At 35.8% G+C, this 22,230-nt stretch overlaps 1 protein-coding gene across 6 annotated transcripts in view; it reads left to right on the top strand.

The window, feature by feature from the left end:
- Positions 1-22,230, top strand: part of MEF2A (myocyte enhancer factor 2A) — a 160,721-nt gene that overhangs the window by 15,282 nt on the left and 123,209 nt on the right. For 5 of the 6 annotated variants that reach the window (XM_042988173.1, XM_042988175.1, XM_042988170.1 and 2 more), the window contains exon 2: positions 18,715-18,800. The exons of the other annotated variant lie outside the window; for it this stretch is intronic. The gene's annotated coding sequence lies outside the window, so the exon portion shown is untranslated. The remainder of the gene's footprint in view (positions 1-18,714; positions 18,801-22,230) is intronic. 6 annotated transcript variants of the gene reach the window in all.

Below are 22,230 nucleotides of genomic sequence, written 5' to 3' on the forward strand. Positions count from 1 at the left end.
TACCAGAACAAGGAGCTTGGTGGTGCTGCTCAGGGTGTGTGCTGCCTCTGTAATGACTCATTGCAAAATAAATGCTGAATACTGTTTTTTGCCTTTTTTCTTTGTTTTTTCTTTCTCTATTCATTCTTTGTCTTTTGCCTTTTTTCTTAAAAGAAAAAAACTCTTTCCATATTTCTCTCAGGTAGAAAATAGGTGCTGTTGTGGGTCTTTCTAAAGTGAAGTGGCTTAATGTAAATTTTCAAAAAGCTGGGGTGGGGGGATACCTGTATTATTGTAATAGTTACCTAATGGCAATTTTGTTTTGTTTTGTTTTTGTTGTTGTTGGTTTTGTTTGGTTTCTTTCTCATTTATCAAATAGAATTCTTATTAATGAAGAGATGTCACTTCTCTATTCGGTTACTTATTTATATCATTATAGACTCAAAGGTATTTTATATTGTAGATTATAATTTGATGCTATCATTATTTATTTTATTTCTCAGATTGTCCAACTTTGGCCATTGAGAGCTCCTCCTGTTTGACTCTTGTGTCTTTTTGGCATACTTTCATCTTTTTTTAAAAAGAACTTCCCTACTTTCTGGTGCTGCAAGAAACTCCAGGCTCATTTATGTTTTACCTATCCCAACCCTGGAATTACTCTCTTTTCCAAAGAGCCCTGACTCCTTTTATTGGAGGATGATATTTAGAATCCAAGATCTGGATGCTGGGTGTGCTCATTGCTTTTGGGGTGTCATTGTCTGTGTCTGCCTTCTCAGCAGAGCTAAGAAAATAGATGTGTGTGTATTAACCCACACATACACATCACATTCAGTTCTACTATAACACAGTATATGTGTTCCTAAAAAATCACCATGCTATGCAAAGTCATGCAGTAAAAACCATGGATGGAGTTCATGGGATCAGTGGAGTTAGCGGAATAATACTCAAAAAAACTGTCAGTGATACACAGTAAGGAGGGACCTAATATATTTAGAACAACAGCTTAGTTTTAGACATGTTGAATAGTTAAGCAATACTTGGTAATATGGCATTTCACTATGAAAAGGACATGAAGTTTTCTTATATGAGTGTTAGTATGGCTTGTGAGTGATTGTGAAGCAGTTGGTGGATAGACAGTTATTTGAAATCAGATGAGAAAATAACACCAAATGTGGATGGATGTGGCTTATAAATCTTGTGGTAGACTGTGGTAGCTCATATTCATTTGAGTTGTTCTTTCTTGGATGCCTTGCAATTTATTCTGCATTTCTAATTTTAGTTTCTCCATTTCTTTTTGAATTCATTCACCTTTTAAAATTCTCTTTCTGTTTTATCCACTTTTTTTTTTTTTTTTTTTTTTTTAGTTTTTGAATTGCTGATTCAAAGTAGTTTTCATATCCTTAAATGTTTGTCTGGATGTCTTTGATTTGGAGTATTGACTTACCTTTTTTTCTTGCTTTGAGTTTGTTTTTGGCAGTGGGTTTTCCTCAGTTGGTAAGTGTCAAATTCAGTTTCCTGATTTTTCTGGATTTCACTTTTCTTTTGTTCATTTTTATGGTATTGGGGTGTTGTACAGTATTCCTAGTTTAATGGTGCCCTCTTCTGTCAGTATAGAACAGTCCTATTCAGTTGATTTTTGTTTTAATGGTTGGAGAAGGGTTGTGAGACTTCCAGTTTTATAATTCTCTTTGATCATGCAAGACCTTAAATTTTATCCTTGTTCTGTTTCCTATTACCGTCCAATTGCCAAAGAACTCTCTTCCTTTCCTTTTGCCTGTTTTCTCCCCCAGAAGCTATGTGTTTCAAAGTTGTGTCCCTTTATGTGGCAGCCAGTGCCTTAAATGGCACCTGTTCCTTTAAATCACCAGAACTTTGCACTTTCTTACCTGTAGTCTGTGTTCTGATCTGCCCAGACACTTTTCCAGTATATCCAGGTTTAGGAAAGGTTTCATACTTTCAGTTTTCGTGCAAATGACCCTGAGGCTCCTTTGCTTGCCTCCTTGCCACCAAGCCTCTGTGTTCAAGTAGGGGTGGAGTGACAGCCTAAGAGATTAAGTGCTAGGATTTGGGGGATTTTTCTGTTTTCATTCACAGTTGTTCTGCACTATCAGCAGTCTTTGTCTTCAGGCTGTGCTGAAAACATGGTTTTGTATAGAACTTCTTTTTCCTTTCTTGCTTTTTTTCATATGGTTTAGGGGGAATATTTTTAGAGTTACTTAGGTATACCATCACGGTTGTCCTCACTGAAGTCTCTACTTTTGGGGGAGGAAGAGCAGAAATCTTGAATTATGCTGCCAGTGCTACAAAGCCTTTAGTTAGAAAGAGACCTAGGCATTCAGCTTCCACTGGTGAGCTAAAGACTCTAGAAAATACCTTGTAAGAGAAATAAACTAATCAAATTTAAATACTCTTCATTCTATTAGCATGCAAATGCAGTTTCTGGTATTACAGGAGTCTTAAGTGCTTTTCTCTGTAAAGCAAAGTTACTAACTCAAAAAGATTTTTTTATAGAATGTATATTGGAAATGCCTTGGTTTTATTATAACATGAATGAGTTGTAGGCCTATATTTAGCCAAGGGCTTCTTGGTACTTCTTTATTCTAATAGCAAGCCAGTATGTGAACTTTTGGGAGAAGGTAACTTTTAAACTTGGGAATTGATCTGATAGGTGTTAACTTCTTTGAAAATTAAACTACATGTATCTCTTTTCGTTCTTTTTCTGCTCTCTCTTGGTTTTCTCTATTTTATGACCTTGACAATTGTCTTTTGATTACAGTAAATGGTAGGTGTGGGGTTATTCCTTGCTTATGTACTCATTATTATGTTTAATAAGATAGCACTAAGTCTGTTTACTCTAAGTTTACTGGGTTTTTTGTCTTTTATGCTATTTATCTGTCTTGTTAACATGAGAAATTAAAGTTGGAATTACGTTGGTTCTAGAATTCAGTTTAAAATATTTATTACCTTAAAACATTCCTTTTCCTAGAATTAACAAGTTTTTTTTGTCAGTATTTCATGTTGTTGGAGTAGACATGGACTTGTTTGAACTAGTCACTGTACATTTTTAAAAAATAAAAGTACCAACCAGGATTGAAAGGTGTATTGACTTTAAGCATCAGATATCTTACATATATATTAAAATCTTTTGTTATTAATGATACGTCTTTGGAATTCTCTACCTGGCTTTCTAATGGTGTTTAAAAGCCAATCAGTACCTATGCCTAGTTGTCTTTGGATCCTCATTTATAAGCTTTCATTTGTTTCTCCATAGTTTCTACAAATCTTAAATAATGACTTGTCATGCACTTTGTACATTTTCTTTTTATTGCCTTCCCCTTTTTCTTTTGACTGGTAAATATGGTAGCCCCAAAGCAATGTCCATGGCTCTGATCCTTCACTCCCTCTTTTGGACTATCCCTTATCTGTTATCAGTGCTTTAACTGTTGTTTTTATATTATTGGTTCTGAAATAAAAACACCTATGAGATATAGCTATTTGCTTCTAGGAGATAATGGCTTAGGTAGGGTAAAATTCCCACTAATTGCTGTGCTGTGCTAATTACCAAGTGATGTGTAAATCTTAGACTCAGTGAATGAATTAGGGAGTTCAGGGAAGGAAAGTTCAGAAGTGATGGGGGGGGGGCTGCTTCATGGAAGAATTGATATTTGAGTTGAATGTCAAGTTTTATTGTCACAGATATGGAAGATACTCCACATAGAGCAAACAATTGAAGCAAAGGAACTAAGACAGGAAAGTTAGAGGTATGTATCAGACTTAGTTTGGCTTTTCAGAAGAAAAGTAAGGCTTTTCAGAAGTGAAGTGTGGCGGGGGTGCCTGGATGGTTCAGTCTGTTGGGCATCTGACTTTGGCTCAGGTCATGATCTCATGGTTTGTGAGTTCGAGCCCCATGTTGGGCTCTGTGCTAACAGCTTGGAGCCTGGAGCCTGCTTTGGATTCTGTGTCTCCCCATCTCTCGGCCCCTCCCATGCTCATGCTCTGTGTGTCTGTCAAAAATAAATAAACAGGGAAAAAAAAAAAAAAGGAAGTAAAGTAGGAAAGAGGGCTTGAGGCCAGATTGGAGACCATCTTGAATATTGAGCAGTTTGGACTTTGCTTTTTATAGTCAAGGAAGAGATGTTGAAAGTTTTTAAGCATGGAAGTAACCAGTGCCTTCTGTAATATGCCCATACAAGATAATGATGCTAATGTGTGTGTCTTTTTTCATTACTAAAGCTTAGTTCCTTAAAGAATTCTCCCCAGCAACACTTTTTAAAAAGCACAATGCTAGGCTCATTCTTTAATTTGATTGTTTGAAGGGAATTGGTGGGGATACATACCTTTCAGGTAGAAGGCATAGGTAAAGATGTCTTTTCTTGTTTTCCTGTGTATCTTCTGCATCCCACTTCTTAGTCTCCTTTCCAAGGCTCTGCTCTCCATAAAAAAACAGGTTCTTTCCAATTAAAAAGTTTTTTCTTTTGAAATCCAATAGTACTTTGTATCTGTCTTACTGTAGTTACCATGTTTGATCTTATACTAAGGGCAGTAAACCCATACATGCTGCATTGAAGATTTTTATGCTGGTGTGTTAGTTCCTGCATTCTTTTCTTGTAGGTTCTTGGTAAATGTAAATGAATCTTTAAAAATTTTTTTGTTACATTTATTTATTTTTGAGAGACAGAGAGAGACCGAGCACAAGTGGGGGAGGGGCAGAGAGAGAAGGAGACACAGAATCCGAAGCAGGCTTCAGGCTCCTAGCTGACAGCATAGAGCCTGACATGGGGCTCGAACCCACAAGCCGTGAGATCATGACCTGAGCCGAAGTCAGACGCTCAACCAACTGAGCCACTCAGGCGCCCCGTAAATGAATCTTTAAATTCCTGTCTTTCAAATGACCCTTTGTAAAGTGTAAAACCTAGGATCTGGATTGAACTAGGCTTTTAAAACGATGCCTTTAAGACATCTCTACTCCTTCTGGTCCAGATCAGTAGTTCTTAACGTTTTTTTTTCTGCTGTGAGATGAAATTTTGACACGTGTAACCGTGGATCTACTTAGCAGAGAAGTAAAGTATTATAGTAGTTTATAATTGCCACAATTATTCTAGGTTATGTTGTAGATAATGTGCAGTTCTTAGGGCAGTAGTTATAACTTTTCCCCGTTCTCTTTCACTTAAGAAGGGGTATCAGAATCAGGCACTTTAGAGGTATCAAATAACTTTCAAGAGAAATCACAAGTTATGGTATCCATCTTTCATGGTAACTTTAAGACCTTTTTTCTTTCCCTTTTTGTTGTTTGCAATGGAAACTTTATATATTTGAAATACAATTCACATACAGTGTTATATTAGCTCTAGTATACAATAGGTGTTCAGCAGTTCTATACATTACTCAGTGTTCAGCACGATAGGTGTAGTTACCATCTTGTCACCAAGATGGTTATTACCATCTTATTGATATATCTTATTACCTATGCTGTATTTTTCATCTCTGTGACTTACCTATTTTGTAACTAGAAGCTTGTATCTCATAATCCCTTTTATAGGTTTGGCCCTTTTCTTCTGGATTTCTTCATTTCCATTTGTTCAGGTGTTTTTGTTGTTTGTTTTAAATAGGGAGAATCCTATTTTAATATGGGTTAGATTGGTAGTCTGGATTTTACACCTGGATTCCATTTCATTTCTATAAGCTTTAGAATTTGGTCGCTAAAAAGACCTTTCTAAGGCCTCTTCCAGTTCAAAACTTCAGGAAGTTGCAGAATATCATGAACACAGTGTCCAAGCTTTTCTAGATTCTGGCCAACATTTATATTAATATGGACATCTGTTTGACTTTACTGGTTTACCAGACTGTTTAACCAAACTGGTATTTATGTGGCTATTATTTTAACTACTTAGTGTCACATTTTACAGTATGCTGATCTTTAAACTTTTTTTGTTACTGTTGTTTTGGTGTGTGGACAAAATGTGCTTCTTGTTATTGAAATGTGGGTAGTTGAGGACTGTTGGTTCTCAACTGGGAGAAGGAATACTGGGAGTATTAGCCATTAAGGTAAGGTTAAGGGGTAGAACAAATGGAACTTGAGCATTTGAGAGGTCACATCCTTCACTTGAAGAATGACAGTATTATCAGATATGTAATAAATATTAAATATTGTGAAAACTGTCAGTAATCTTGCTGATTATAGATTGAGGGGGTTGGTAAGTTATATGGGAGAATAAAATAGGTCGTAGTAAATTACTTAAAGTGCCTAATTTATACCTGTGGCATAACAACAGGTATGTCTATCACTGTGGGGGGGGGGGTGTTACTGTAATGAAGTGAGATTATAGAAAAGAAAATCTGAAGACACTCTAAATATGTAAAGGGGAGCCTGGGTGGCTCAGTTAAGCGTCCGACTCTTGATTTTGGCTCAGGTCATGATCTCATGGTTTATGAGTTCAAGCCCCGTGTTGAGCTCTGTGATGAACATGGATTCTTTCTCTCTCCCTCTGTCTCTGCCCCTCCACTTCTCCCTTCCCCCATCCCTTTCTCTCTCTCAAAATAAATAAACTTAAAAAAAAATGAACACATATATTCACACAGAAACTTGTGTACTAGTGTTCATAGTATTAGGTAAAAAGTGGAAACAACTCAAATGTGCATTAATTGATGAATGAATAAATAAAATGTGGTATTTCCATGCAATAGAATATTATTTGGCAGTAAAAAGGAATTAAGTATGGATACATGGTACAAAGTGGATGGATCTTGAAAATATTGTTGAGCAAAGTAAGCCACAAAAGACCATATGTTGTATGGTTTAATTTATGTGAAATGTACAAAATAGGCAAATCTATGCAGACAAAAGTAAATGCTGCAGGTATAGGTGGAGATAAGGAATGGGGAGTGACTGCTAATGAGTACTATATTTCTTTTAGCATGATGAAAATGTTCTGGAACTAGATAGTGGTAGTGGTTGCACATACCTTGGAATATAAAAAAACATTCAAGTGTATTATTTAAGTGGGTGAATTAATATGGTATGTTAATTATTTCTTAATAAGGTTATTTTCTTTTGTATTTTTGTAAAACAGAAGCTGTGTGAAGAGGTATTTTGGTCCTCATGGGTAGTTTGGAGGATAATAGATGAAGGTGGAAGGTCAAGGAGGAAAATGGGCATTTCTTGGCATTAGTATACTATTGCATGATGACACAATACTATCTTCTTTGTCCACTAAGAATGTAATAGGTTGTGTTTTAGTGGACTGTATATGAACCCAGCTTTGTAACCTTACTTAGCATTGAGGTGGGAATTGTGCATTATCCTAGTTGAGAGGATAGTCTGGCCTTTCTCTTATCTTTGCATTTTTTGTCATATTAAATTCAAGTGCTTGCCTGTTTTCAAGGTAGTGCGTAATTGTGTTCTGCCCATCTGTCCACCCTACACTCTGCTTTGCTCTTTTTGTTGATACCTACTCATGTTTGTGTCATCTTTCCTTAGTTCCTCTAATTGGAATAGTCCCTGGTCTCCTGCTTAGAATCACTTTCTTAAATGCTTCCTTCTGTGAAGTTTTATTGACTTAAAGATTTTTCTTGTGACTTAGTATCTATTTGTTTATAAATCTGTTTTTTTAGGGCCTAAGTAATTTTTTCCCCAGTTCTAGTATCAGATATTAAATGATACCAGTGTCTGGCTCCTCCCCGCCCCCCCCCAATAATGTTTTTGCAATTCATCCATGTTTGTGTGTAGTTTGAGTAGTTTGAGTAGTTTGTTTTTAGAGTTGCCTAGCATTTCATTATATGTCTAGACCAGTTTCTCCATTCATCTTGCTTGGACACTCCAAATTTGGAGCTATAATGAATAAAGCTACTCTTGCATTTGAGTATAAGCCTTTGTGTAGACCTATGTTTCCATTTTTCTTGGATAAATACCAAAGAATGAAATTTCTGGGTCACATAAGTGTATGTTTTACCTTATAAGAAACTGAAACTGTTTTCCAAAGTAATACGATTTTACAGTTCACCAGCAATGAGAGTTGCAGTTTCTCCATATCTTCAACACTTTGCATTGTCAGCTTTTCTTTTTTTTTAATTTTTTTAATGTTTATTTCTGAGACAGAGACAGAGCATGAGTGGGGGAGGGGCAGAGAGAGAGGGAGACACAGAATCATAAGCAGGCTCCAGGCTCCCAGCTGTCAGCACAGAGCCCGACATGGGGCTCGAAGTCACAGACTGTGAGATCATGACCTGAGCCAAAGTCGGTCACTCAACCAACTGACCCACCCTGGCGCCCCTGCATTGTCAGTTTTTTTAAGTTTAGCCGTTTTAGTGGGTATATACTGGCATTTTATTACAGTTTTATTTTGCATTTCTTTGATAAGTAAAGATATTAAACATTTGTCATTTGCTTACTGGGTATTCATTTGTTTTCTTTGGTGAATGTTCAAGTCTTTTGCCCATTTTTTTCAAGTTTATTTTGAGAGAGACAGAGAGTGGAGGAGGAGCAGAGAGAGGGAGAGACAGAATCCCAGGCAGGCTCTGCGCTGTTAGCACAGAGCCTGTCATGGGGCTCAAACTCACAAACCAGGAGATCATGAGCTGAGTCAAGATCAAGAGTCAGATGCTTAACCAACTGAGCCACCCAGGTGCCCCTTGCCCATTTTTAATTGGGTTTTTTGTCTTCTAATGACGGAACTGTAAGAGATTTTTATACATTCTAGATAGAAGTCTTTTTCTTATTTTCATTATTTTACTTTGGCTAGTTTCTTTGAGTATGTGGCTTGATTTTTATCTCCTTAATGTTGTCTTTCAAAGAGAACAAGGTTTTAATTTTGATAAAGTACTGCTTGTCGACCTTCTAAAATTGTCAATTTTGCCTTTTTGTGGTATGTCTGATAAATCTTTGCTTTACATGGGGCAGTAATAATTTTTTGTCTTGTGTTTACTTCTGGAGGTTTTATAGTTTCGTTTTTACACATAGGTCTGTGAAACATTTTGAATTAATTTTAGTGAGTGGTAGTAATTTTAGTGAGGTAATATCAAGATTCATTAATTTGTTCTGGTACCATTTGTTGATAAGGCTTTTTCATTTTAATTACCTTAGTGCCTTTGTTGACTATCAAATGACCATATGTGTGTGGATTTACTTCTGCACTCTATTCCTTTGATTTAGGGGTGTGTGTGTGTGTGTGTGTGTGTTTTAACATTGTGCTGTATCTTCCAACTTTTGTTTGTTTTCAAAATTGTTTTAGTTATGTTATAATTTTTTTTAAATGTTTGTTTATTTTTGAGAGAGACAGAGACAGAGCACCAGCGGGAGAGGGGCAAAGAGAGAGGGAGACACAGAATCTGAAGCAGGCTCCAGGCTCTGAGGTGTCAGCACAGTGCCCGATGTGGGGCTCGAACTCACAAACCACGAGATTGTGACTGGAGCCGAAACTGGACACTTAACCCACTAAGCCACCCAGGCGCCCCTGTATTATAAATTTTTAATTGTGAATTTCTGCAAGAACACTTGCTGGGATTTTGATTGGGATTGTTTTGAATTTGTAAATCAATTTGCAGAGAAGCAGTATCATAGTAATATTAAGTGTATGGATCTGTGAACATGATTGTTCCTTTTTTTTTTTTTATGTCTTCCTTAATTTCTCTCAGTGTTTTTTAGTATTCAGGATAATAGTCTTGCACATATATTGTTAAATTTGTCTTTAAATATTTCATACCTCTGATGCTAAGATGAATGGTATTTTTATTTTTATGTATTAAAACATTTTTTTAAATGTTTATTTATTTTTGAGAGAGAGAGAGAGACAGAGCATGAGTGGGGAGGAGCAGAGAGAGTGAGGGAGACACAGAATCCGAAGCACGCTCCAGGCTCTGAGCTGTCAGCACAGAGCCCGATGTGGGGCTCGAACCCAAGAGCCATGAGATCATGACCTGAGCCGAAGTTGGACACTTAACTGACTGAGCCACCTAGGCACCCTTGAATAGTATTTTTAAAAAGTGTAACTGTGCATTTGTCATTATTGGTATATAGAAATTTGATTTAAAAACTATAGATCTAAGGCTGGCTCAGTCGGTAGAGCATGTAACTCAGTTTCATGGTTGTAAGTTCAAGCCTCATGTCGGGCATGGAGCCTACTTTAAAAAAAAATACGTTACAATCTTTATATAAAAAATATTGATCTTATATCCTGTACCCTTGAAAAACCCATTTTTACTTCCAACCACTTTATTGTAGGTTTTTTGGGATTTCCTATATATGTTGTCATATCATATGTGAGTAGAAGCTGTTTTCTTTCTTTCCTTTCCAATCTAGATCCTTTTTTTTCTCCTTGTTGTATTGTAGTTATTGAGATCTTTAGTAAAATGGTAGAAATAGTGAGCGTGTGCATCCTTTGTTTATAATCATACAGGAAAAATAAAATCAGCCCTTTATCATTAGCTGTAGGTTTTTGTAGATGACTTTCATTAGGTTGAAAAAGATTCCTTCAGTCCTAGTTTGTTGAGAGGTGTTCCCCTCTACTGCCCCACAAATGGGTATTTAATCATGCACAGATATTTTTTCTACCTCTTGAAATTAATCACTTTTTCTTTTTTAATATGTTAATACAGTAAGTTACCAATGTAACTAAACCAACCTTGCATTCCTAAGACAAACCCCATTTATATTGATATTTAACTTTTTATATATTGCTGGATATGACCTGCTTATATTTTATTAATAATATTTGCATCTTATATAAACGAGTGATAATTAGTATGTATTTTCTTTGCCTTGCCTTGCTGTGGTGTCAGGATTATTCTGGCCTTATTAAATATGTTAGAATGTGTTTCTTTTTCCTCTGTTTTCTAAAAGAGTTTGTGTAAGACTGATATTGTAGATGTTTAAGGGATTCACTAGGGAAGCCATCTGGGTCTGGAATTTTCTTTGTGGGAAGCCTTTTGATTTTGAATTAAAATTTCTGAATTGGAGGATTATTCAGGCTTTCTTTTTGTGTCTGTTTTGATAATGTGCATGTTTCAAGGAATTTCATTTATTTCATTTAACTTGTCAAACTTATTGGCAAAAAATTGTATTTACTACAAACTTAATGTGCATTTAATGTTTGAAATATCTGTAGTAATGTATTCTCTTTCAGTTCTAATGTTAGTAATTTGTGTCTTCTTTCTTCTTTTCTGGACCAGCCTAGCTAGGGGTTCTTTTCAAAGAACGAACTTTTGGTTGGTTTCTTTCTTTCTTTCTTTCTTTCTTTCTTTCTTTCTTTCTTTCTTTCTTTCTTTATGTCATCCATTTCACCAATTGCTACTTTTATTATTTCTTTACCTCTGCTTTTAGTTTAATGTTCTTTTTCTCTACCTTCTTAAGGTGGAACTAATTTAAAACACCAATGTTAAACCTTGATTCTATTCAAACGTAAATACTTAAAAGATATAAATTTCCAAGCATCCTTAGCTCCACCCTAATTTTTTAAAGTTTGTTTATACTGAGAGAGAGCTAGCAGGGGAGGGGCAGAGAAAGGAAAGGGGGAATCCCAGGCAGGCTCTGTGTTCAAATCCACAAACCATGAGATCATCACCTGAGCTGAAACCAAAGAGTTGGACGCTTAACTGACTGAACCACCCAGGTACCCTCTGCTGTTTCTTTTTTAATTAATAAACTTATTTCTTAGAACAGAAAAACTGAGCTGAAAGTACAGAGTTCCCATATACTTTCCTCTTTCCTTTCCCCTATTCTCCCTTTTGCTTTGGCCCCCAGTGTCCCCTGTTAGTAACAGTTTGCACTGGTGTGATAAATTTGTTACAGTTAGTGAGTCAGTATTGGTACATTTAAAAAAAATTTTTTTATTATTTTTTTTACATTTATTTCTGAGAGACAGAGACAGAGCATGAGCAGGGGAGGGGCAGAGAGAGAGAGGGAGACACAGAATCTGAAGCAGGCTCCAGCCCTGATCTGTCACCACAGAGCCTGATGCAGGGCTCGAACCCATGAGATCCGTGAGCTGAAGTCAGATGCTTAACCAACTGAGCCACCCAGGTGCCCCTGGTACATTTTTATTAAGTAAGTTTATAGCTTACATTAGGGTTCCCTCTCTTGTACAATTCTGTTATCCTTTTTCTTCCTGAAGAATTTTCAGTCTTGTAGTGCATACCTGCTGGTGACACATTCTCAGCTTTTGTTTGTCTGAAAATGTCTTTATTTGCCCTTTGTGAAGCATATTACTGCTTTGTATAGATTTTGATTTGCAGGTTTTTTTTTTTTCTTTGTAGCACTTCAAAGGCTTTTTTTCTTTGTTTTAAACTTGTTTGTATTGTTTTTGACAAAGAGCCTGGTAATTCTTATCTTCGTTCCTCTGTTTGTAATGTGTCTTTCCCCCACTTTGGCTGCTTTTAAGATTTTGTCTATATTACTGGAATTCAGCAGTTTGGTTATTATATGAATTGGTGTGATTTTTCTTGTGCTTAACCTGTTTTTTGTTCACTGAGTCTCTTGAATATGGGTTTAGTTTTTGTCAAATTTGGAAATTCTTTGGTCCTAATTTCTTAAGATATTTTTTCTGTCTCCCCAACCCTCCAGGACTCTAGTTATACCATTTTTAGACTGCCCTTGATATTCCCACAGGTCCTTGATGCTATTTTTTGTTTGTTTCTTTTTTTTTTTTCTTTGCTTTCTGTTTTTATATTTTCAAGTTAGGGGTCTTTTTTTCCTGCACTGTTTTAATCTGTTGCTACATCTATCCAGTTGGTTTTTTATTTGAGATACTACATTTCTCATATTTAAACATTTATTGATTCTTTAAAAAATAGTTTTTTTCTTCAAATCCTTTCATACATATCTTTCTTTTTCTTTCTTTCTTTCTTTCTTTCTTTCTTTCTTTCTTTCTTTCTTTCTTTCTTTCTTTCTTTCTTTCTTTCTTGTTTTATTTATTTTTGAGAGATAGAGTGTGAGCAGGGGAAGGGCAGAGAGAGACAGAAACACATAATCTGAAGCAGGCTCCAGGCTCTGAGCTGTCAGCACAGAGCCTGACTGGAACTCACAAACTGAGAGATCGTGGCCTGAGGTGAAGTCGGATGCTTAACCGACTGAGCCACCCAGAGCCCCATAAACATAATATTTTAAAGTTTATGTCTTCAAAGATTTAATCTCTTTTGTTCCTGGGTCTGTTTCTTCTGTCAGATTTTCCCCCTAGTATGTGTCATGCATTTCTCCATTTTCTTATGTTTAGTAAGTTTTGATTGACTCTTGGACATTCATCACACTGTTGTCTGGATTTGTTGATTTCCCCTGGAGAGATTTTAATTTTGTTTTGGCAGGGTGTTACATTTCTTGTAGATCTGTTTGAACCTTTTGAGGCTTGTTTTTAAGCTTTGTTCTGGCAGGTCTAGTGTAGCCTTTGCTCTAGAAGTAGTTTAGTACAGCTTCTAAGTGATAATTGTGCTTCAATTTCTACTGATTGCCCCAGGTTTCAGTGGGGTTTTTCTCCTTTTTGGTTGAAACTTACACATCCCCCAGTCTTATGTAATCTTTGAGAACTTTTGAGCCTGCCTGATCATTATTCCTTGCCTGACCTTGTAGAGTTTCACTTTACCATGCACAGGTTTTTATTCAACAATTGTGGAGTATATGGTAGCATTTAGCCACATTGTGGCTATTGAGAGCTTGAATTGTGGTTAGTTCCAATTTAAATATGCTGTAAGTGTAAAACACACTGTCAAGAACTTATGGGAAAAAAAAGAATGTAAAATATCTTTTTTATATCAGTTATATCCTGAGATGATAATATTTTGAGCACATTGGGTTAAATGAATTGTGTTAAAATTAGTTTTACCTGCTTCATATTACTTTTTTTTTTTTTTTAAGTTTATTTATTTTGAGAGAGAGAGAGAGGGAGGGAGAAAGAAGCCTAAGCAGGCTCTGTGCTGTCAGCACAGGGCCCAATGCGGGGCTCGAACCCATGAACTGTGAGATCATGACTTGAGCTGAAATCAAGAGTCGGGTGACTGAGCCAACCAGGTGCCCCCCTCATTTTACTTTTAAAATGTATGTGCTAGACAATTTAAAATTACATTTTAGGTTCATGTTGTTTCTTTTGGGCAGAGCTGCTCTAGAAACTCCTCTACAGATTTCAGGAGTGCTTTCTGTTCTTAAACTCCATCCTCCCTGCTACTGTGCCTTTCAAATTTCCATTACTTCAGTCTTCCGAAATTTCGATGTCTGTTTCTTTTACTAAGTCCACGATATTATACTTGGCTTCCCATTCCTGCAGAGCCCTCCTGACACCTTGCATACAGCTATTTGAGGGGACGCTTTTTCTTTTCTCAGGTATCACAGTGCTCAGCTGCTTGGTGTCCAGTTTTATATATCTGATCAGTTTTCTAGTTGAGTTTATTGGGAGAGCATGTCTGGTACTTAGTTACTACATCATGGCTGGTACTGAAAATCTTATTAAGGCGTGAATAGTTTGATGCCCATGTGTGAGAGCTGACCCTCGCTTGAATTAAAAATGCCAGTGATGCTGAACCTAAGTTTTCATTACAAAATGAAATTAATATTTGAGCAAATATGCAGTACTTATTGTGTTTACAGACTGTTATATATATATTTATTTGTACTTTATAAATAGATAAGTTTTTTGTCCTGTTTCATTTTTCTCTTCATCGGGATTGATTTTAAAGCTGTTTGTTTTCATATAGAAATCTCTTTTTTTTTTTTTTTAATGTTTATATATTTTTGAAAGAGAGAAAGAGAGACAGAGGTGAGTGGGGAGGGGCAGAGAGAGAGGGAGATACAGAATCTGAAGCAGGCTCCAGGCTCCAAGCTGTCAGCACCAAGCGCGATGTGGGGCTCCAACTCACGAACCATGAGATCATGACCTGAGCTGAAGTCGGATGCTTACCCAACTGAGCCACACAGGCTCCCCAAAACCTCTTATCTTAGACACTCATTATGCTCAGATCAGAGGTATCCAGTGAAATTTTGATAACTTCAAACATAAAGCCATAATTTTCTTCATAATTATATTTTTTTAAATCAAGACTAGAGGATTTTAGGAATCCTTAGGATTCCTAGGAATGCTTAGGAATTTAGGTCCTTAAGACTTGAAACTAAGAATGTTAATACCATGTCTGATAGCACTTTGGTTTCATTTTGCTTTCTAATTTATTGGCATTCACTGATTAAGCATTTAATTAACAAGCTAATATAGCAGGAGATAGGCATTAGGGAGCAAATTATCTTGGGTCATTCAGGTCTTCAGTTATTACCAGCAGTTGTATTAGGTGTTACCTGTTTGCTTCATAAAATGTAGTAGAGATATTTGAAAAGAGGAATTTGAATCTCAGTCATTTCATTTAACTCTTCTTGCTAATATGGGAAATTGGAAGTTGATAATGACTTGTGCCACAGCATAAATTACGATATTTGACATTTAACCTTTATTAAAATGATAGTGTCTTCAAAGGTTTCATTTGTTTCAGAGTACTTCTTTAAAGTTTTTTCTTTTTTTTTTTTTTATGACCTATCCATGTGATTTTTGTGATACTGTCTTAAGTTTTAGTTCTGGTAATTATCATATGGAAATATAAGTCTTACTTTAAAAGTTATTGAGAAATTATCAGTATATATTATTCTTGTTTATGCAAGCACCCACCTGTATTTGTCAGGGTACCTGTCATATATAGGTATTGATGTACTGAAGCTGCTCAAATATATCCATCCTCTGAGATTGAGATTTGCTTTTCTGTCTTTTGAATCCATTGCTGTATACAGGATGCATTTATTTTTGTCATGTATTTAATTCATTTAACAAAAGCATGAACTGGGTTCAGCTGTTTAAAAGCATGCCTGGATTCAAATCCCAGCGACACCATTTGACTAACTTAGCTATGTGACCTTGGCAGGTACCTTCTTAGTATTTCAGTTTCCTTTTTTAAAAATTATTTTATTATTTTTTTAATGTTTATTTTTGAGAGAGAGTGTGCGCAAGCGAGGGACGGGCAGAGAGAGAAGTAGACACAGAATCTGAAGCAGGCTTCAGGTTCTGAGCCGTCAGCACAGAGTCCAACGTGGGGCTAGAACCCATGAACCATGAGATCATGACCTGAGCCGAAGTTGAAGCTTAACTGATTGAGCCACCCAGGCACTCCTATTTCAATTTCCTTTTAAGGATAATAGATTATTGTTGGCTTTACCTCTGTTATACATTAAAGCAGTTAGGATACTGATTAGTATATGATAAATACTCAAATGTTGCTGCTGCTGCTGTTGCAGTTGCTTTTATTATCATCACCCCATTAGGTCTTCCCTGGATACCTTTTCTGAAATTTTAATCCCTTCCCTATGATCTTACTTAATTCCTTGCTCTGTTTTTTTCTTTTCAAGGACTTTCTTCTAACCTGTTATATACAATAATATATTCCTCATTCACTGTGTATTGTAGTTCTTCCCCAGTAGAATGTAAGCTCCATGAGGTCAGGCATAGATATAGGGACTTATCCCTATCACCTAGAAAGGTGCCTGGAATATATTGGATGCTCAGTAAATATTTTCTGAATAGATTATATTGAATTGTATCCTAGTTATTGACTAGATATTGGAGATACAAAAATGAATGAAGTTCCTTCTCTAAAAAAGGCATAGAGTATAATAGAAGAGACTGATACAGAACTAATTGTAATAATTTTGCCCCCTGGAAGTGATGTTGATGGTAAGGGTATTCTTGAGGTTGCTATCACAGAAGATGCCATTAAACTGGGAAAGATTTGTTTTAGAGACAGGGGAAGATTTTTTCCAGCAGAGGTAAAAACTTGAACAGAATTACAGAGCTTGACATTTTGGGCCGTGGCTTGTAGTCCAGGTTAACAATAATGTTGGTTAATTAGAAATGGAGGGAACTAGGAGGTTGGTTGGAACCAGATTTGGGAGTGATAGCAGTTGGAGGTACAGGTTATCTAGCTCTTGTCTGGACAGAAGCAATGAGATTTGGAGTTCAGTATATGAAATTTAATGATAACTAGCACTAGCATTTTAGTTTTGGTTTTATTTTGAGGGTAAGAGTGCGTTTCATTATAGATTATAGTAAAAGAACTTGATTTTTGGAATATTTTCTTTAAGAAACTATTTGAGAACTGTGTACAAAACTCAAATCATTAATAACGGTTCATTTATAGAATTGAGAGTGAATTTTTGATACAAGAAAATATACCAGAATGTATCAAATTTGTGTTTAGCAATTTGACAGTAAATAACCAATTAAACCTTAGTTTCTTCTGTGACACACAAAGCTAATGTTGAAATACATTTAAGAATGTTTAGTTTTGTTTAGATCGAGGATTCATGAAAAATAGTTTCATTTTGGATTTTTGGATTATAGAAGTTGGTTGGTGATGAAACTGTATTTAAGGAGGTTTTTTCTACATTTCGGTGTAATTAAAAGCTGAAATGGCTTTTTAAATCAAGCTCCTTTTAACCTTGCAAAAAAAAAAAGTCTGTGTGTTTTAAAGTTCAAGCCTTTAATACTTAATTCATTAATACAAAAAGAATATTTGGCAGTTTGTGTTTTTCTCCAGCTCTAGAGGAGGTATTCATTTCAAATAGAAACAAAATTGCTGTATCATAATAATTAATATTGCTGAATCAGATTCAAAAACTGGTATTTCTTTGGATAAATTACTGTTTTTATTTGATGTAACAGATTTATTTGGGGGTTGGTAGAATTACCCAGTCATGGAATTCTAAGTTATTGGATTAGCATCGTAATTGATCCTGGCCAGTCTGGGTGAGGAAGGCGGGTGGGTGCTTTTACCATCTTTCCCTTTTTTACCTAACTGCCTTCCTACTATTCCAAGCAAACTGGATTATTCCTTATGCACTAATCCAGTAGTTAGTATTGACCAGTGTTCCTTTTTTATTTCAAAAAAATATTTTTTTTAACGTTTATTTATTTTTGAGACAGAGAGAGACAGAGCACGAATGGGGGAGGGTCAGAGAGAGGGAGACACAGAATCTGAAACAGGCTCCAGGCTCTGAGGTGTCAGCACAGAGCCCGATGCAGGGCTCGAATTCACAGACCGTGAGATCATGACCTGAGCCGAAGTCAGCCGCTTAACCGACTGAGCCACCCAGGCGCCCCCAGTGTTCCTTTTTTAAATGTGAATTATTGACAGTGATGAGTTTAATGTTCATTTTGGGTATTTCATGTTCATTATGTTCATTCCATCGTTCCCTTTAAAAGATAGTGAAAGCTACAAGTATACACATTGTATTTGAATACAAACGTATTTTATGGCAAAGCAAGTCACTGACCCTTTGACAATTTTCTAAATGAGAACATAATACAATGACTACTTTCAGCTCTTTTAGTAAAACATATATTCAGTAAATATAATAAGTATAAGCATATAAATATAAGTAAATGTAAAGCATATCAAAATAAGTGGAGGATAGGAAAATGGGACCTAGGAAGCCAATTTGTGAATCTAGCAGTACATAGAATATCACTGAACATTTAAGTAATACTTCTTGAAAAAAATGGGTGAGTGACATTAGAAATTCTCAATTGGCCAGCATTATGTTTTTATTAGACAAATGCAACAAATTACTTTCAATAAATTATTTTTCTATTATTCAGTATGTGTTTGTGGTGCTATCTGCCAGACATATAGTGTTGAGAGTTGGAATTTATAATGATGAAATGTATATTTAATTCTTTTTTAGAGTTAGCACTTACTAACCCATCTCATATTTTTTTCTTTATTAAGGAATTGCCTTTTGTGAAAAAGGAACAAAGAAGAGTTTTCTGCAAGGATCATATTAAGTGCACTTTTTTGCTGATACATCATTTCTAGTAAGACATTTTCATTTTTCTATGTTATGAAGTAAATAATTGAATTTTTTCTTTTTTTAAAATCAGACTGTCTTGTGAGCTTTGAATTGCAGTCTTTTTGGAGTTTATTTTGAGGTTTATTGTAGATGAATTAAGGAAATTTGTAAAGTCTACTTGGAGTTTATTGTATTATACAGTGACAGTTTCTCATATATTTTTTCTGGTATTGCCAAGATAATCCCACACTTTTTCATCTTACCTACTTCATCTTCCATATCAATTACCTTTACTTAAAAAAAGAAAAATTCTGTCGTTCCAATTTTAGTATATGTGCTGCCAAAGCAAGCACAAAAGAAAAAAATTCTAAAGTAAGTAGTCCATATTTACTGTGACAATAAATAGGAGAAAGGGAGGGTTTGAGGATCTGAGTTAGACATTAGCTGAGAAAGATATTCAGATGAAAGACAAAGCGAGAAAATCTAGCCATGTTTCTTGAAATTCCTTAGGAAGGATGAAAGAAAAAAACTAAGCAGAGGTAGGAGATTTTTTTTTTAAATGCAGGCTTCTGTTTGTTACTTTGAATTTGTCACCTTAAACATTTTTTTTTTTTTTTAATTTTTATTTTTTAGAGAGGGAGAGAGATAGTGGGAGCAGGAGAGAGGGGCAGAGGAAGAGAGGAATCCCAAGCAGGCTCTGAGTTCACTGTGGAGCACGACTTGGGGCTCTATCACATGATGCTGAGATCATGACCTGAGCCAAAACCAAGTCACTGAGCCACCCAGGCACCCCTGCCACCTTAAATCATAGGCCCATATTTGCAAAGCCCTGGAGTTGGCTATTTGACTTTTAAAAACTTGGAGTGGTCTTTGTTAATGGTTCCGGTATGTTACATCTGTAGTTTTTGTGTTTTAAGTCAACATTAACATTTTATAAAGTATATATTTTTTATTTTTTCACACTTATTCATTTTAGAGAGACAGAGAGTGAGCAGGGAGGGGAGGGTCAGAGAGAGAGGGAGACACAGAATCTGAAGCAGGCTCCAGGCTCCGAGCTGTCAGCACAGAGCCTGACGTGGGGCTGGAACTCACTGACCATGAGATCATGACCTGAGCCAAAGTCAGATGCCCAACCAACTGAGCCACCCAGGCAGCCCAACATTAACATTTTAAATATTAGATATCGTTGATCATGCCTGATGATTATGTCAGTAAAAACTGCAGGGGGGTAGTACTTAACATTTTTTTTGGTACTTGTTTTAAGAAATAATTTTGCTATTTAAAGTGTAAATTTTTTTTGAGAATTAAGTGATGTAAAAAACTTTTATGAACTTGCAAAATGAAAATGAGTTCTTTGTTAAAGTACTTTACTCTGATACTAGTTTCTTATGGTTATATATTTTTCTTGTAAATCTTGACTGAGGAGAGGTTTTTAATGCTATCTTTCAGTAGGGGGAACTGGGAGAAAAGGCATTATTTTTTCAGTTGAATCAAAGTATCCTTCTTAGTCCAGAACTTGGACACACACAGGCAGAATGGGAATAGTGTAGTCTAATTCATATTTTTAAATATAATCTTTTTTAGTTTTCTGAAAATCTTTGAATATTGGTTTTTTCTCTTTTTTACCTTATTTACATTTCTTTTGTCCACTAACTGCTCAAAACTCTGTGATTTGAGTTACAGCACTATAGGAATTTAGCCATTCTGATTGATGCCTATAATTAAGAACTTTGCACCTTCTGTGAACCTCAGGGATGGCTGTGGGCATAACTTAAGCTGTTGTATTTTGGGGCTCTATCACATGTATTTTGGGTCCTGTTTAAGCTTTAGGGAATCCTTTATGATGCTTCCTCCACTAGGCTTTATGGATGTATACAGTTTTTTATTCTTCATGGCAGGCTTTTATGGCTCTGAGGGTTGTGCTTGAATTAATAACTACTTGCTTAGGAGTACCTAAGGTTCTGAGTACCTAGATGGGAGATGCTCCTTCCTTTTGAATAGATTCATATGCTGACTGAAGGGCTTCAGATCAGGGATTTTCCCTATAGTTCTGCCCTAATTTGGAGTAGAAATTGGAGAGGTTGGCACAGAGATTGGGCAAAACTTTTTCTACCTCTCTTCCTTTCCCTCATGTATTTGAACTGTTTTGGGCTCTTACATTTTAGGTTTGTGATACACTTTGAGTTAATTTTTGTATATGGTATGAGGTAAGGGGTAAGATTTATTTCTTTGTGTATGAAAGTCAAATTTTTCCAGAAGCAATTTTGTAAATATTATAATTTTCTCTGTTGAATTACCTAGGCACCTTTGTTGAAAATCAACGGTTTATTTTAGAACTTTGTTCATTTTATTGATCTGTGTATCTGTTTATGGCAATACTGCACTATCTTGATTACTGTAGCTATATAGTAAGTCTTAAAATTGGGTGATGTAAATCCTCCCAACTTTGTTCTTCTCTTTCGAAGTTGTTTTTATACTCTACATCCTTTCCATTTCTTTCTGTGTATTTTATTTTATTTATTTATTTATTTTAATTTTTTTTAACGTTTATTTATTTTTGAGACAGAGAGAGACAGAGCATGAACAGGGGAGGGGCAGAGAGAGAGGGAAACACAGAATCTGAAACAGGCTCCAGGCTCTGAGCTGTCAGCACAGAGCCCGACGTGGGGCTCGAACCCACGGACCGTGAGATCATGACCTGAGCCGAAGTCGGATGCTTAACTGACCAAGCCACCCAGGCGCCCCTCTTTCTGTGTATTTTAGAATCAGCTTGTCAATTTTTACAGAAAAGCTTAATGGGATTTTGATTGTGCGTGCTTTTATCCTAGAGGCTACACTGGGGAGAATTGACCTGTTAAAGATGTTGAGTCTTCTGATGCATGAACTTGGTACCTCTCCCTGTTTGCATCATCTTTTGTTTTACTTAGCAGAGTTTTCAATGTAAAGTTATTACACCTGTTTTGTTAAATTAATCCCTATTTTATATTTTTATGTTACTGTAAGTGGTAGTGTAAAGAAAATCAGTTTTCAGTTGTTTATTGTTAGTATGTAGACTTTTGATTAATTTTGTGTTAAACTTTGTAATTTGTGATTCTGCTAATTATTACTTCTAGTGGCATTTTTTATAGTCCTCAAATGTTCTGTGTAGATCATATTCTGTGTAGATCTTGTCTGTGAATTAAAGACTGTTACTTGCTCCTTTAAATTTTTTATACCTTTTATTTTTTTGCTTGCTTTATTGCATTGTCTAGTCAGTAGTCCCCATGCAATGTTGAATAGAAGTGGTAAGCTGACATTCTTGCCTTATTCCTGATGTTAGGTCAAAAACATTCAGTTTTTCACCAGTAAGTATGTTGTTAGCTATAGGTTTTTAACAGATACCCTTTATGAGATTAAGTTTTCTTCTATTCATAGCTTGCTGAGAATTTTTTTTCTTATCATGAATGGGTATTGAA

The sequence above is a fragment of the Panthera tigris genome, chromosome B3, assembly GCF_018350195.1.
Source record: "Panthera tigris isolate Pti1 chromosome B3, P.tigris_Pti1_mat1.1, whole genome shotgun sequence".
Taxonomy (NCBI): Eukaryota; Metazoa; Chordata; class Mammalia; order Carnivora; family Felidae; genus Panthera; species Panthera tigris.